Source organism: Oryctolagus cuniculus, chromosome 8 (genome assembly GCF_051225735.1).
Source record: "Oryctolagus cuniculus isolate XC-2025 breed Fujian yellow rabbit chromosome 8, ASM5122573v1, whole genome shotgun sequence".
NCBI lineage: Eukaryota > Metazoa > Chordata > Mammalia > Lagomorpha > Leporidae > Oryctolagus > Oryctolagus cuniculus.
In genome coordinates this window covers 117,501,106-117,513,736 of record NC_142874.1, presented here as the reverse complement: position 1 = coordinate 117,513,736, position 12,631 = coordinate 117,501,106, and positions in this window count along the sequence as shown.

Sequence of the window (12,631 nt, the reverse complement as noted above, 5' to 3'; positions counted from 1 at the left end):
AAAGACTAGAGTTCTAGTTAAACCTTCTAGAATTGTCACTTTCCACAAGGATTACTTATACAACTTCAATATGCACTCATTTGTTTGCCTACTTTAACAGCCAGTCATTAAATTGAGCAATATAACAGGAATACTTTTGGGTGCACATAACCAAGAACTATAAATGGCTTAAGCAAATTGTGGTTCATTTTTCTCACATTGGCCAGGGAAAGGCCATGGCTGACTCCAGGATGTCATGAAACGATCTAGGCTTCTTCCACTCAGCCACCCTTAAATGTCAATCGTCATCTTATTCTCACAAAGGGCTACTGCAGCTCCAGGCATGACATTCCAATGCAAGGCAGGAAGTAGAAGGAAGGGAGCTATGCTTGTCATATCATCATGTCTTTGAGATATTTGAAATCATATGACAATGCTGTAGAGCTATTAGAAAGTCAGAGTTCAACAGTGTGATGAGAACTGACATTGTGGCACAGTGGGTTAAATTGCTGCTTGCAATTCCACTGACATCATTCCATCTTCCAATCCAGCTTCCTGCTGATGTGTCTGGGAAGGCAGCAGAAGATGGCCCAGATACTTGAGCCCCTGCCACTCATGTGGGAGATCTGGACAGAGTTGCTGACTCCTGGCTTCCCCCTGGCCTAGTCCTGGCTGTTGCAGCAATTTGGGGAGTGAACTAGCAGGTGCAAGATATCTCTTTCTGCTAATTAATTCTTAGCAATATAATGGAAAAGAGAATGCATTGCTTTCCTTTTTACTAAGATAGCAAAGGGAAAGATGTGGGAACTGGAGGACACACTCCAGATTTGACTTCCCAAGATATGCTGAGGTAGGAATTCTGTTTTCTTGCACAGACCTCCAACCAGGATAAAGCAAGTGGTGCCACAAGAGAGCAATGGGCATCCGAGTCAGACTGCATTACATCCTGGCAATCAACATGGAGACACAGGAACTTACTCTTTGATTAAACACAGTAAGAGCCATTTCCTCGAGGGAGAAAAGTGTCAGCTTCTATGAGGATCTGCCATACTCATACCAGCATAGAGGCAGCTGATTCTGGGTGGTAGGTGACCTCAAATTGCTGAGCCCAGTTTCTCTTGCCAGAGATAGCACCAGAAATGAAGAGGAATAAAAATTGATCTATCATGTAAAATAGATGATGCAGCCAGAGCAGGCTGCTTCCTACCAGCAGGAGTGCTGCCCTGGCCCTGGTCCTGCTGTATGTGCCGGCCTCTCTGACAGCAGGCATCAAGCCGGAGTGCAATGCAAAAGCAGCTATTGATCCAGCCAGCATCTATTGAACTACCATGATGCATTCTTCAACAGTCACTTCCTGATAAATAGAAACACAGTCAGAATGACGGAGTGTTTGAAAGGGCCGGTGTTCCTAGCTCTGGAAATGCCCAGTGCTTTGCTTCTCCAGTTATTTCTCATCAGTGAATTTGCTTCAGCCATGACCCAGCAGCAGGGAGGCCATTATAGCAGGAAAATATTTCGTTACAGTGGCAGTCTTTCAATAACCTAGAGCTAAGTGTGGGCCCTGGCCTGTCTGGATCTCTTTAAAACTATAAGACAAGCACCTAACATTGCAGTGTGACTGGACGCTTCAAAAATTCAGAAAACTCGAGCTTAAGCATAGTCAAGCACAGCAAAAGCTAACTTTCCTTTCATCAGGTAAAAGGGCCTGAAGTGTCAAGACCATTAAAATGCCCTGAAAATATCCCAACATTATTAATACTAATCTGTATTTTTCAGTATTGTCCCTAACATAACCTTTCATCACAACTGTGCTGGAACTGCACACTTGAAATTGACCTTCACCTGCCATTCATGGGCTCAGGTGAAAGTTACTCACAGCAAATGGAAAGGCCTGAGCATCATGAGGAAGAAAAGAGAGGAGGAAAAGCCCAGTGTCTAAACAATCCACAGACTCTTTAGTCGATCACTGATTACCTAAAGCTGCCCTTATCCCCAAGGCATCAGTAGTTGTCAACAGATTTGCTCAACAGAATCTTTCTTGGACTAGCGTCATGTATGATGTGGCATTCTCTAATTATGCAAACAAAGGCACTGATTTTAATTACATGGAAATTGGTGTTTACTGTGAGCTTTTATGAAGAGTAATTATTACACTGGAACAGGATCTAAAGAGGAGTTATTTATCTTTACAAGCTTTGATTTGGGTGTAAATGCATCTGATCGCTAGGAGTCAACAGTGAGAATGATCCACATTTATATCATTAGTTTCAGACATCAGATTGCTGGTGCACGTGTAGTTTTTGTGTATATAAATTTTTTTAAATAAGAATTTTTGAAAATATAATTACTTGAAAGGAAGGAAGGAAGGGAGATAGAGAGAGACAGACAGAGACAGAGAGAGAGAGAGACAAAGACAGAGAGAGAGGAGTCTCCTATCTGTTGGTTCACTACTCAAATGCATGCTACAACTAGGGGCCGGACCAGGAGCTAAGAGCTCAGAACTCAACCCAGGTCTCTCATATACGGGTGACAGAAACCTGCGTACTTGAGCCATCACTCCTGCCTCAGAGGGCGCACACTAGCAGGAAGCTGGAATCTGGAATGGAGTCGAGACTTGAGCCCAGGCACTCCTATATGGGATGTGGGCCTCATACCTGATGCTTAACTGCTAGGCCAAATGCTGTTGCCTGTCTACACAAATGTGGATTTCAAGGCTTAGATTAGCTTGCTTCCTTCTCAAGCTTGCTTTTATGGTTCCCTAAGCATGCTTGGACACATGTCAGAATTTCTGCTTCCATGAACAGCCTTTGCCTTCCTCAAGGTCGAGATCTTGTCTTCATTACCTCTGTAGTCAACCAAAGCCCTTGTAAATCAGCAGAGCACAATGCTTGCCTCATAGGGAGCATTTAAGTAAAAGTGGAAGGAAATAAATCTGGCTCAAAGGGATGATTTGGGACAAATGAAATAATTGTCTGCCTTTCCCTATGTGAAAGAGGGATGAGTATTTTGAGGTACTTCCCAGGTGTGTTGTGAGGATCGAGCTGTGAGTACGTGGTAGGAGAGTCATTGCTCAGAAGGTGGTCGTCATACAAAATTCTCTGCTGTGGTGTGTCTGCATGAAGTTCTACTCTGCTCTGCTGATGCTGCAAGTACCTGACAGTTGGTGCTCCCACACTTCCTGGATCTATACAGTGCTAATGCTGTCCATCTCATTTCCATCCAATAGCTGCTCTTCAGACTTAGCACAGCCTCAAACTTTAATTCACAATAAGAGTAAAGGTCAATTTGTGTCTGACCTTGCGGACTGAGAAAGAGAGAGGAGAGGGAGAGATGGAAGATGATTATGTTTTTGCCTGATGCCCATTGCTCATTTTAAAGGAGGACTTGAAGCCAGTAATGGTGTGAGGCCAGGTGTGATTCTCCATCTGCCGTCCCTGGTAGCTGAAGCTCCTTCATCAACATTGATTAATACACTGTGGCAGGTGCAGGTCTTTAGAAATCAGCTTCCTTGAGGAAATGGTTTTGCTGTGGTTTCAGTGTGTGCTCCCTCCCCCTTGGGGTCATGCGTTGAATTTTAATTCCCAGTGTGAGATATTAAGATAGTGAAAACTGAACCTGGATCTGGGTGTTCGGTGATGGTGCCTTTGGGAGGTGATCACGATTAGGTAAAATCCTCAGGGTGGCCCACCATGACTGAATGATTGGTTTTGTGTTTTTATTTTGGCATGAATTAATGTTTTTACTAAGGAAAAGTTTGTGGAGGAAATGTAATAGAAATTTTTTTTTGACTTTCAATTTATACTCACAGGCACAATGCCTCTCTAAATAAAGAGTTCAAGTAAAAACCAGTAAGGCCCCCATTCCTCAGGAATCTAGACAAGTTAGAAACAACCAGCAAACCACAAGACGTCAATTTCATTCATATACAAGCTGGAGTTTTTTATGTACTCTGTATGTTAGCTATTGTGAATGGTTTTATAAGAACTGAGAGATGAGAGGATAAAGACCCACAAGTACATGCGCTTCCTGTCCTGAGTGTGATGCCTTGCGGGCTCTGTTGGCATGAAGGCCATCACCAGATGTGGCCTCTCAGGCTTGGACCCCCAGAATCTTGAGGTAAATAAACCTTGTTCCTTTATGAAGTCGCCCAGCCCTCGGTATCTCAGTGTGGTAATGGAAAATGGCCTCACTAACCCAGAGATTCCTAACATCTACCCAACCCCACTTCCTGCCTATGGGCAGGGACATGAGGGGCTTGGATAATTCTTTCATGCTCTTTTCATTCTCATTGAAGCTTGAAGTTTTCATCTTGAGAATCTCACATATATACATATGTATGTGTATCTTTATCCTTTAATGCAATAATTCTACTTCTAGGAATGTAATAGAATTAAATTGTTAGAGATCTATTTCTTTATTCATGCCTAGAACATTTGTTATAAAAAACGATTATGATATCAAAAACTTGGAAATAGGGACAGGTGCTTATATTCGGTTAGTGGAATTATAAGCTTGCAAATATTCTTCCCATTTAAAACTATTTTTAGCATTATTGTATAATTTTATCACAGTGCTTTTTTTAAGATTTATTTATTTATTTACTTGAAAGTCAGAGTTATACAGAGAGAAGGAGAGGCAGAGAGAGAGGTCTTCCATCCGTTGGTTCACTCCCCAATTGGCCGCAACGGCCAGAGTTGCACTGATCCAAAGCCAGGAGCCAGGAGCTTTTTCCAGGTCTCCCACTTGAGTGCAGGGGCCCAAGGACTTGGGCCATCTTCTACTGCTTTTCCAGACCACAGCAGAGAGCTGAATCGGAAGTGGAGCAGCTGGGACTCGAACCAGTGCCCATATGGGATGCCAGCACTGCAGGTGGTGGCTTTACCTGCTACGCCACAGTGTAGGCCCCAAGAGTTCATTTTCAATAATAAATTTTTGTCTCTTTTTTTTAATATTCATTCATTTATTTACGAGGCAGAGAGAGGGAGAGACCGAAAGGTCTTCCATCTGCTGGCTCAGACCCCAAATGGCTGGAGCTGTGCCAATCTGAAGCCAGGAGCATCTTCTGGGTCCCCCACGTGAGTGCAGGGGCCCAATTACTTGGGCCATCTTCCACTGCTTTCCCAGGCCGTAGCAGAGAGCTGGATCGGAAGAGGAGCAACTGGGACATGTAGGGGCACTCATATGGGATGCTGCTGCCACAGGCAGAGGCTTGACCTACTACACCACAGTGCCAGCCCCTATTTTGCTATTTTTAAAAGTGATAACCAAAAGGCATTGGATCACACACAGGAAAGTATGGCAATATTCTCCTGAGGCAGAGAAGTTAGAGGTAAGGAAGGACAAACTTAGCAGAGGCCACGGTACCCATGTGGGGGCGGAAACACCCACAGCTTGGTCCATCTGGAACTGGTGACCTCAGAGCAAAAGGTGACAAATTCCATGGCAAGTCAAACAAACACGGAGCATGGTATTGATGTCAGATGATAAAATAATAACACACTGCTGAAGTTGATAAGGGGTCAGCCACATTGGCTCTGCTCTCCGCAGCAGGGAGACCCAGAAACAAGACCCTTGGCTCAGCAGGTAGCGCTGCCTGCTGGGCCACAGGAGAGTCTTGAAGCGGAGATGGAAGAGTGGAGCCTCCTGTGGGTGGAGAGGGAGAGGAAATGAGGCCAGCAGGCAGGGCAAGCAGCGTTTACTGCCAGGAGCACCGCAGTGGGGAACACAGAGGTGAGTAATACTCAGAGAGCCAAGCTGGCGGCCAGAGAGCATCTTTAAAAGCTAAGACTACTTTGTCATTTCTCCCTGCAAAACCCTGCACTAGCAACTCACCCCCTCCAGAGTGATAGAATAAATTTTAAAAATGTGTCCTGGGAAATCTGCAAGGGGCTTTGTGTCATTGTTGGCTCCGTGTGCTCCTTAGGTGACGCAAGGGTGACAGAACCTTCCACGTGTTGTCAATCACATTAGCCTTAGTGTTTTTTATTTAAGTTTCCCAGGACCCTTCAAAATGCTGCAACATTGAAACCTGGAACCTGGGGACACAGAGCAGGTTTCATCCAGAAGGGAGTCCAGTAGAGGAAGCCTTGAGGACCATCAAGTCAGAATCTAGATTTGAGGACTGTGGGGAGCACAGTTGCAATTGAGGATTTGGGTCTGGAATATAAAGCCTCAGGGTGCCCTGTGGGTATTTGCAGCTGTGCAGAAGCAAATCCTCCAGCTTAAGCAAAGAATATTACCGTGTGCTCAGCTGCTTCAAGCAGGTTCAAGGAGTGAGATTGTTTATTTGAGATTCTCTGCTTGCATTCATTTGTACCCTCAAGACCTTGGTATTGGCTGGCTAAGTCTGTATGTGGTAAACAATCATTGTGGGGCAGTAGTGTCAGGGGAGAGAGGGATGTGGAAGGGAAATCTGGGATAGTGTTATCAGAAGGCGGTCGCTGGAACATGTGGCTGCACCCAGACTGGTTCCACCTGAGCCGAGTCTCTGCTGTTATCAGAGCTTCAAGAAGGCAAGCAGAGCCCAGAGAATGCACACGTTCTGGCTGACCTCAGGAGCCTTGGCACTGAATCTCCCCCAGCCTTCCTGAGGTCAAAGACTGAGCTGGTGAGAGAGCTGAGAATAGAAGCCCAGAGCACCTGACGCCGTCTGTGGCCTGTTAAACCACTCAGAGCAAGGTGTGTGCGGTGTGCACACAAAGCAGTTTTTATTATTAGTGACGGGAAGCAGGACTGGCCGAGTTTAGAAGCTCCTTTGAAACTAGAGGTTCAGTCTTTGCAACCCAAACACTGAAAATCACACACAACGTAAATTCTTTTTCTTCTTAGTAAAAATGACTTTTTCAAATAATAAATTAAAGGATTCAAAGATTTTTTCCTAGACATGAATGGTTGTTTCAAAGCAGCGATTTTTTCTAATTTTAATGCCAATGCATCTAAAAGGGCTGGATTTAAAGTGTCACAGGCATTTCTAAATCACAGCCTCTTGTACTTCTCCCAGCCAACCCAGAAATAGCCAGCAGGGAAAGCCTGCGCTCAAAGCTCATCAGAAGCAAGAACCAAGACGGGGCCGGAGTTGTTGAACAGTGGGATCAGCCACTGCGTGCAACACTGGCTTCCCGTCCAGGCAACCCATATCCTAGCCCCGCCTGCTGCTCTGCTTTGGTTCCAGCTCCCTGCCGATGCACCTGGGAAGGCAGCAGGTGATGGCCCAAGTGCTTGTGCCCTTGCCACCCAGATGGGAGACCCAGGTGGAGTTCCTGGCTCCTGGATTTGCCCTGGCTCAGACCTGGCTGAGTGGCCATTGGGGAAGAAAACCAGCAGATGGAAGACCTCTCTTTCTCTCTCTTACTCTCCATCTCTTTCAAAAGAAAAAGAAATCAAGGTAACCAAGGACAAACGTCTTGGTTCCACTTGCCTATTTTTGCTGGAGTTTGACTCAAAGTCAGACGAAACAACAGCCTGTGCAGTTCCTGGAGCAGGGCTGCGCCAAACCAGGCGATTTTGTTGGGTAAGCTAAAAGCCGTGTGCACCCACAGCTATTGCTAAAGAAATGCTTCAGTTGAGCAAGAGGGTGTTTGTGGCAGCATTTGACATTCCCTGTCCTGTGCTGTCCAGTGTGCTCACTACTGCACACATTTGGCTCTTTAAGTTTAAATGAAAATTGCTTACAACTGAATGAAGATTTTGATTTTTACTCACTCCAGCCCCATTTCAAGTACTCAAAAGCCACATGTGCATAGTATAGATATTGTATTGGACAGTCCCGATACAGAACCTTCCCATCACTGCAGAAAGTCCTACTGGATAGCACTGCCTATGTACCAGAAATTCAGGTTCCAAACATATTTGCCCTGATCATGTAGCAAGAACCCTGGTCATGTAGCAGTTCATCAACCGACAAGGAGGTTTAATGACAGTCTATTACATTCTAGCATTCACCCATTCAATAACTATTCATCTATCACCTACTGCATGTCCTGGCTTTGTTTGCCTACGGGCCAAGGAGGTTACCTGTGGCTTCATATTTCAAGGATAGCCCTGAGACAGACAGTGGAAAGACTGGTGGTGGTGTTTCACATGAGGCTGTCTGTATAGGAAGATCCAGTTTTTCTCTCTACTACATTCACTCTTTCCATTTTTTCACTTCCAATACCAGATGTGTGTGTGTGTGTGTGTGTGTGTGTGTGTGTTACTCCGAGCAATCTCCAGTTCTCTGTGGATACCAACCAGGTGTCCTATAGTTCAATTCACTTGAGACACTAACTAGAATCAGGTCAGACTGCACAGGCCAAGTCCTCCACTTCAGTGTCAGTCGCAAGCTAGGTTTGTTCCTTGTGCTTCTTTGTAACTGTCTTGCATCAGAGGGTCCACAACATCCTGCTTGGGTTGATCATTGGCTAGAATGGCTCACAGAACTCATGAAAACAGCTACCAGTTTAGTATAATGGATACAACTAGGAACACCCAGACGGGAGAGATGCATACGATAAAGCATGGGGAAGGGTAAGCAGCGTCCAGGCCCTCTCTGTTGCAGGCAGCCCCTCTCCCCAGCACCTGTGGCACTGCCTCATGTCACCTGTTGCTCTTGGCGCCCTCCCTCTCTGGAGGCTCCATCACCCAGGCTTGGTGGATTCTTAATTCGGTTTCTAGCCCTTCTCCCCTTCCCAAAGGATGTGGGCCAGGGTTGAAAGTTCCCAGCTTCTGATCCTGGATTGCTCTTTCTGGTGCCCAGCCCCCAGGATACCTCATTAGACCAAAAGAACTCCTGCCATGGAGGGATTCCAGGAGATTGAGAGCTCTGTGTCAGGAGCCAGGGGCAAAGGTCAAATAGTAAACCAAAATACACACCTAGAACTCCCATGGTCAGGAAATTACAAGGGTTTGGGGAACCCTGTGATAGGAACCTAGGGCAGGGACCAAATATAGATAATTATGCAACACTGTAATTGTCACTAGAGGTTAGAAATGGGTTTAGGATGGGGCTGGGACCGGTGCTGTGGCATAGCATGTAAAGCCGCCACCTGCAGTGCCATATGGGTGCTGGTTTGAATCCCAGCTGCTCCACTTCTGATCTAGCTCTCTGCTATGGCCTGGGAAAGCAGTGGAAGATGACCCAAGTACATGGGCCCCTGCACCTGCATGGGAGAAGAAGCTCCTGGCTCCTGGTTTCAGATCAGCTCAGCTCCAGCCGTTGTGGCCATTTGGGGAGTGAACCAGTGGATGGAAGACCTTTGTCTCTATCTGCCTCTACCTTTCTGTAACTCTGCCTTACAAATAAATAAAAGAATCCTTAAAAAAAAAGAAAAGAAAAGAAATGGACTTAGGAGACATGACCTAGTGCACCAAAAGTGTCTGCTACAAACACTTATAGCTGTAACTCTTTTGCCTTTATTTTAACATCCACTGTTATTATGATGTAATAATATATTATGTAAAGTTATGATGATGTAATTTCAGAATCAAATAGTAATGCATCTAAACATTCATTGGAAGGTGGTCCAAATGCTAATACTAAGAAAATGAGCCTCTTTGGAATAGAAATTTGACATGCTAAAACAAGGCCAACGACTCTGACACACTGGGCTATTAATTTAGGAGGAAATAGGCTATGAAATATTAGAGATAATGTTGAGAAAAAATACAGACAAGCATTAAATCAAAAATGGGTGATCCCGGTAGTAGATGCATGTGTGGTGAGAACTCATTTTGACTTGGTTTCCATGTATTCCTCTGGCAAAAACCAGTCAGGGTTATGGATGGCTCAAGGAGCACAAACCTCCCCATGGGTGGTCCCAGCTTTCTCCACCTAGGTGCGTCTTCAAGAAGTAATCCCTAACGAAGGGCACCCACGGCAGCTTGCCTGCTGGCCCACTCTGCTGTGGAGCCTCAGTGTGGCACACAGTGGGGAACAAGTGCTGTGGTTGCCTCTGTAGCAGCACTTCCAACTCTTCCCTGGGTGGAAGCCATGTGCCATACTGGGGTCAGTTTCCTCACCAGCCTCAGAGCTGGGTTCCCATGGGTCCACCCCTGCCCAGGCGTGCATGGGCTCACCTGCCAGGTCTACAGTTACTGTGGCACAGGACCTCCTTGGCTACAGCAGTTGTTTTCAGTGATGGGAATGCCTGCTCCGTGTGAAGTAGAATAGTTTTCTGATCAGCTGGAAGGGAAGCCCCTCTTGCCTCTATGTGACTGAGAAAGCATTTAGTCCTGGCAGCTGCTGGCAGTCACCTTGCAACCATATGGAAAGCCAGGCTAAATACATAATCAATTCTAATGACCCAATTTGATCAGTGTATGCTGTGTCTATGTGTTGAAATATTACACTGTACCCCATAAAGACGTACAAGTATTACACGTTAATCAATTTTTAACAATTGACGACCAACAAAAGCCAATACAAGAAGAAAGTACAGTCAAGGGAATTGTAAAAAAAAAAAAACCATTGCAGTGGCATTTATGATATTATAAACCTCTGGCTCAAAATGACCCTGAAGTTTGCTGTCTGCTCTTTCTAGTTACGCGAGTCAACAGATTCCCTGATTCCCTAACTCAGGGTAAATTGCTTTTCTGTGACAGAGAGCTCCTTAAGTGATAGCTTAACAGATACTTAGAAATAAATGTCCTTCTACCTTCCCTCTGCCAATGGTGACTTCATGGTGATGGAGACTTAGAACAGAGTGTCACACCAGAAGCTCCTAGGAGACCACACATGTTTCACAACCTAAGCTGAATGCCTGGTCTTTTTCCACTCAAACTTTTTTTTTATAACTTTATTAATGAATTACTTGTTGCTATTCACTGGAAAATCACTTCTAAGCTGATTTACTTCGCTTATAAAGCAAAACATCATCTACTAGTCAGTTTAATTACTGAGTTCTGATTGCTTCCATATATAAACAATTCTCTGCATCATGACAGAAATGCCCAGATGGGCACTGCTGACCTCAGATTATCCAAATCCACTTGTGGTCGGAATGGTGGTCAATGGCATGCACAGGACAGAGCATCTGACTGCAGTAACGCTTGGGTGCAGCACAGTAATCTTACCCAGTTTCACATCGCACAAAGTACATCATTTGTCCTGGATATACATCTAGCAATCTCTAGTTCAACAGATTCTGCATGTTATTTCCCAATAGAAGGACTGAAAATATAAAAACCCTTACATTTTGTAGTTCACATGAATCCATTTGTGTGCAGGAAATGATCTGTATTTCAGTTTGGATTCTTATTCTTAACAGTGATGGAGGCTCAGCTTAAATTGGTAATCTCAGACAGGGAATCCATTGGCCTGCAAGCAGAAAAATCCAGGGGCTTCATTTGGGACAGGATTTGGGCTCTAACAGTGCTCTCGGAACTGAGCTTTGCTCTGTCTTCACCTCTTCATTAAGTGTGTTGGTTCTGTTAGGCTACCCAGGTGTCTTCCTGGTACCTCCAGGTTTCCTCACATCTCTAATACAAACAAAGGTTCAAAGAGAGGTCCCTAGACCTTACGGTCACTGGTATTGCTTAGCCTGAACCGATTATTGTGACCAAGGGTAGACTACGCAGGTTGACCTAATAGGTTACATCCTTAGTCCTTGCAGGTACTGGAACCACATGCATACCTCCTAAAGGTAAAGGAATCCTAAATATATATGTAGTGTACTTTCTTATCCTTTTTTAAAATTTTTTGCCATGAAGAGTTAGACAGTGACAAAGAGAGACAGGGAGAAAGGTCTTCCTTCCGTTGGTTCACTCCCCTAATGGCCACTATAGCCGGTGCAGCGCCAATCTGAGGCCAGGAGCCGGGTACTTTTTCTCGGTTCCCATGCAGGTGCAGGGACCCAAGCACTGGCCATCCTCCACTGCCCTCCCGGGCCACAGCAGAGAGCTGGACTGGAAGAGGAGCAACCGGGACTAGAACCCAGGGTGCCGGTGCCACAGGTGGAGGATTAGCCTAGTGAGCCACAGCACCGGCCCATACTTTCTTATCTTAAGATAGGGGACTTGAGTGTTGGGAAGTGAAAGGACACCAAACAATCAGAAAGTGAGGGCAAGAACCATTTTTTGTCTTTGGGTTCCAGGAATTGATGGTGGTCTGGCCAGGGCCTTCAGTCCTTGCTCCACTTCCCATGCTCAGGTTCATGTCCAGTCAACGGTGCTTCCTTGCCTTTTCTTCCAGCCCTATTTGGGTCCCATCTGAGCACTGATTTCTCTGTGAGCACAATTCTTAACTTGCCAGACAAAATCCATCATTATGCAAGGAATTGTGGATGCCATCAGTGAGTTTCCTGTAGCTTTTTTCTTAATCCACTCTCATTAGCTTCACAGTATGCTTTAAGAATACCAACAATGGCTATGAATAAAAGGAATCATATGTGTGATAGGTTCTGAGGCAGGCGGTTGACTAATTTTGATATAAAGAAAATAACCTAGGAGCTGAATGATCTGTTTTTTTCTTGTATTGGGGGGTGGGAGAGAGAGAGTGCACTCTCATCCTCTGGTTCATTCCTCAAATGCCTACAATAGCAAAGATTGGGCCAGGCTTAATCTTGGATCCCAGAACTCAATACTGGTCTCCCACATGGTTGGCAGGGACCCAACTACTTGAACCATCACCTGCTACCTCCCAGGGTGTGCATTAGCAGGAAGCTGGGATCAGGAGCAG